The 4,987-nt window shown below is 38.6% G+C and overlaps 1 pseudogene; it reads left to right on the top strand.

The window, feature by feature from the left end:
* Positions 1 to 239: 239 nt before the first annotated feature.
* On the top strand, positions 240 to 4,041 carry LOC143645665 (nucleolar complex protein 3 homolog pseudogene; annotated as a pseudogene).
* The last annotated feature ends 946 nt before the right edge of the window (positions 4,042 to 4,987 follow it).

Raw genomic sequence — 4,987 nt, 5'->3', positions numbered from 1 at the left:
GAAATATACTGAAAGCAGGCATCATAGCCTCGTACAAAGCCTTGTGCTTTTGGAATGTATCCCCGGGGATTGTAAAGCAGGAGCAGAGTGAATCAGGAAGGAGGGAAAACTAGTACAAGAATCTTTTACTGAGCTTCGGCATGTATGTAGCTTTGGCATGTATGTAGCCTCCATGGGATTGCTAAATTATCTCTACTGATGGTGAAACTGTTGGGCTGTGATTTCCTTCAGGCCTAAGAATGAAGCCGAGATGAAGTAAAAAACAGATCCCAAGTTTTGGAAGTGGCTAAAAACAAGTCAAGTCAAACTTGAAGACAAACTAAAAAATTAGCACATTAAACCACAAAATACTCTCAAGAACCATCGAAAGGAACAGAGGAAACTAAGCAAACTGGAAAAGACGCTGTCTCTAAGGAACCCATGCCACTGGAAGACCCAAAGGAAAAATGATCAGGTAAAAGAATCGAGAGGGAAGAGGAAGATTCTTTAGATATAATGGATGAAGATGGCTTACAGCTTATGAAGGAATTAGGGCAAAGACATCTTTTCTAACAAGAGATCTTTCTTCTAGTAAGCCTGTTCATGCCTCGAAATGGGAGCATGAGAGCATTAAAGAGAAATATGAAAAAAATACCAAGAAATATGCAAACTGCATCAGAGAAAGAACTGATCCACTTGCTTCCTATCAAAGATAAAAGTGGTATAATCCTATAGACCAGGGAGAAGCCAGTTATTGGTAGTAACAAAGATGAAGAAGGTTAAAAAAAAGAGATGGATCAAGAGGAAAACATCACTGAAGATCCCGTTCAAGAGCTGAACATAGAAGAACATTTAACTGAGAGGAAGAAGAAACTGCAGGGGAAGAAAATGTGTATTGTAGCTTTGGCATCTGCCATATTATCAGATCCGGAAAGTGATATTTAAAAAATGAAAGAATTACATTCCGTGCTGATGGAACAGAATCCTGATGTGGCTACGTGCCGGTTTGAATCTATTATGCTGACCCCAGAAAAGCCATATTTTAATCCTGATCCAATCTTGTGGGGGTACCTTCAGTACTGTAGTTTGGAAACTTGATTAAATTACCTCCATGGAGATGTGACATGCCCTATTGTGGGTGTGACCTTATGATTAGATGGAGATGTGTCTCCACCCATTCCAGATGGGTCTTGATTAGTTTACTAGAGCCTTTAAAAGGGGAAACATTTTGGAGAAATCTCAGAAATGATAGAGCTGACAGAAAAGTCAGAGCAGAGCTGACACAGAGGCTGATACCTGGAGAACAGAGACATGGATGTTTGAATTCCTTGGAGCCCAGCAGATATCATCATGAGATGTTTAACAAGCCAGAACCTGGAGAGAGCCAAGGAAAGCCAAGAGATGAAAGCCATCCCTAGAGAAGCAAAATGAGGAATCCCCACAGGTACAGAGGCTGAAAGCAATGGATCCCAGGAGCAAGGGACCAGCAGATGCCAGCCACATGACTTCCCAACTGACAGGTGTTCCTGACCCATTGGCCTTCCTTGAATTAAGGTATCTTTCCCTGGATGCCTTAGTTTGGACAATTTTATAGGCTTAGAACTGTAAACTTGTAATTTATTAAATCAGGTACATCGCATTCAGGCAGCTTACAAACCAATACAGGCTGTTACTGCTTGCAAGCTGGTGATAGTTTCTCTGATGGAGTTATTTAAAGATATCACTCCTTCATATAAAATCTGACCCCTAATAGAAGCAGAAAAATCTACCAAGACTTGCAAAGAATTCCAAAAGCTTTGAAGAAAGCCTGGTTAGCCAATACAATTTTTGTTTGGAAAATCTGGAGTAAATGGTTAAAGACTGGAAATGGAGGAAGCTGAAGAGAAATAATGTAGTTCCATTAAAGGCATATAAAGGACTGGCAGAAGTGGCTGTGAAGAGCCTGTATTGGTGGCACTACTCATTTTAACTTTCACAACAATATCATTGTATTAATTGTCCCTCTCGAGAATGACACGTCAAAATCGATATCTGAAATGTGTTGTGAGACAGTGAAGAAGCTCTTTAAACAAGAGGATAGCTTAGGCCAAGCTTCTCTTGGGTTAATTAAAGTAATTTCTGGTTTTGTGAAGGGCAGGAATTATGAAGTTAGGCCTGACATGTTAAAGACATTCTTATGCCTGAGACCCAAGGAAGTAGAAGTGAAAAAAGACATAGAGGACAGTAACAAACAAAAATAAGTTTATGACTTCAGACTCACCACCCTCCCCCTGTCTTCGTGGGACATGACTATCAGGGGTGTGGATCTTCCTGGGAGCATGGGACAGAAATCCCAGAATGAGCTGAGATTCAGCATCAAGGGATTGAGAAAACCTCTAGAATGAGCTGAGACCCGGCATCAAGGGATTGAGAAAACCTTCTCAACCAAAAGGGGGAAGAGTGAAATGAGACAAAGTGTCAATGGCTGAGAGATTCCAAACAGTCAAGAGGTTATCCTGGAGGTTATTCTTATGCATTAAGTAGATATCACCTTGTTATCCAAGATGTAATGGAGAAGCTGGAGGGAACTGCCTGAAAATGTGGAGCTGTGTTCCAGTAGCCATGTTTCTTGATGATGATTGTATAATGATATAGCTTTCACAATGTGACTGTGTGATTGTGAAAACCTTGTGTCTGATGCTCCTTTTATCTACCTTGTCAACAGATGAGAGGAACATATGGAATAAAAATAAATAATAGGGGGAACAAATGTTAAAATAGATTTAGTTTGAAATGCTAGTGATCAATTAAAGGGATCAGTAAGGGGTATGGCCTGTAAATTTTTTTTTTCTGTTTGTTATATTTTTCTGTTGTCTTTTTATCACTTTTTCTGAATTGATGCTAATGTTCTGGGAAATGATCATGATGATGAATATGCAACTATGTGATGATATTGTGAATTGCTGAGTGTATGTGTTGGGAATGTTTGTTTCTTGTAATTTTTTTTATTAATAAAAAATTTTTAAAAAAGTTTATGACTTCCAAGAATACAGAGCAAGTGGGAGAAAGCAGAAGAGAACCTCAAGTGAGAGCATCAAGAGGCAGAGCTTCAGAGAGTGCAGAGGAAAAACTTAAACTGCACACAGAGGCTCTGAACATCGTGTTTGTAACCGGCTTCAGAATACCGAAGAAGGCACAGAAGTCTTCTCTCCTGCCCAGGTATAGAAAGTTTTGCCAAATTTGCTCACCTTGTAAATGTGGAATGTTTTGATGATTTATTAATAGTTCTACATATTCTCATTGAGTCCGGGACTTAACTACTGAGGAATTCTTCCCTGTGTTCAGACTGCTTTTCATACTCTTTCTGGACAGGGTGATGCTCTGAATATTGGCCTAATGCAATTCTGTGCACATGCCTACAAAACACTGTTCCAGTTACATGCAGATACCACCAATGAAGGTGCTGAGCTTGTTCTTCAGGGCCATGACATCACTCTAACTAGCGCAGGAACAAGTTTTTCAGCAGCGAGCCTTTGCCTTCATCAAGCGCCTTGCTATACTTACTCTTCACATTCTTCCAAATTCAAGCATTGACATATTAGTGACTAACAGAATAAACTGATGCATACCTTTCCAAAACAGATCTGTTGCTTGACAATGAATCTCAGGGCTGTGGGGTTTTCCTCCCTGAGCTGGATGAACCCAGGTACTGCAATGCCCAGAACACTGCTCTTTGGGAATTGCATGCACTGTGGAGACATCACCATCCTAGTAGTGCAGAGATTTGCAGCTCACTTGATTGCTGGAGCACCTTCGGAAGGCTCCAAAGCTCTTAGACCATTTGAGTTGAGCCCAAGAACTGCTCTTGAACTTCTTGAGACCTACAGCATGGCAGCTTTCAATCTTCCTGTTGAATCTTTGAATTCCAACAGGAAAGATAAAGTTTTAGAAGGGGATTTGTTCTGGAATGAAGATTTAAATCAACTAATCAAAAGACACTCAAAAAAAAAAAAGACATTGCATGAAGTTGTTACTCAGTTGCCTCTGGATTTTCCCAAATATTTTGAAACATCACTATGGTAATGGAAGGATGCAGTCTGGATTTTTCTCATATATTTGTGTATCTGAGCCAATACATATAAAGATATGTCCACTTAAAACTTTTCTTCCTACACAAAGCAGACTTTCTAAGAACAATTAATAAAAGAGAGTTACCCTTTGCATAGCATGGAAAGCTGCCCCAATTCTGAAAATGTTCTTTCATTAAGGAAGGTGAATCAAAGCCTTTTTTTCCCTCAAATATTTGGAAATTTCTTTCCTACTAATACTGTCTTTTAAAACTGTATATACTAAGTTATATATATATATTTTACTTTGGAGCTGAATGTTGTTGAAATGCAGTTGGGTTAAAATTAGGGCATAGAGCGCAGAAAAATCAAAGACTGAGAATGTTTTTTACCATTCAGATATTCCTCTTCATAACCAAATATTTTTATTGCAACAATATAGATAAAAGTGAAAAACATTTTAAACTTGAGTGAATTATTTTTATGAAGATTTTGAAGAGAAGAGAAAATAGCCTGAAGTTGGACGCCAAGTTCATTGGTTCTTCTTGCTGGATGAAATATCTCAGGAAGTAACCTAGTTTGGCCTTTTTTTTCTTTTTTTAAGGAGCAAGTGTTCATTATGGCTACTTTCAAAGAAAATTTGAATGTGATTCTAGTCTCTTCAAAATTCATTGCCGTTTCCGACGGACTCTGGAGGAAGATAGGAAAGAATTACTCCAGGGCAGAAAAATAAAGTCCATGAGGTTCCCCATTCCATTTTAGGGAGAAAGGATACCCAGAGAGGGACTTCTGCTTCTTTCTTTCTTTCCTTTTTTTGCTACAGGTAAAGTACCAAATAATTCTGATTATTATGAATATAATTATCAAGGAGCATTTTATGTAAAAGTTGTCCCCAGATTCTGGGAATGGCCTACAAATTAACTGCTTTGATAACTTGGTTATAAATATTTTTACTATAAATA

This window comes from Tamandua tetradactyla, chromosome 9 (assembly GCF_023851605.1).
Source record: "Tamandua tetradactyla isolate mTamTet1 chromosome 9, mTamTet1.pri, whole genome shotgun sequence".
In the NCBI taxonomy this organism is placed as follows: Eukaryota; Metazoa; Chordata; class Mammalia; order Pilosa; family Myrmecophagidae; genus Tamandua; species Tamandua tetradactyla.
Note: the sequence above shows the minus strand (reverse complement) of the source record. Positions and strands in the feature narration are given on the sequence as shown.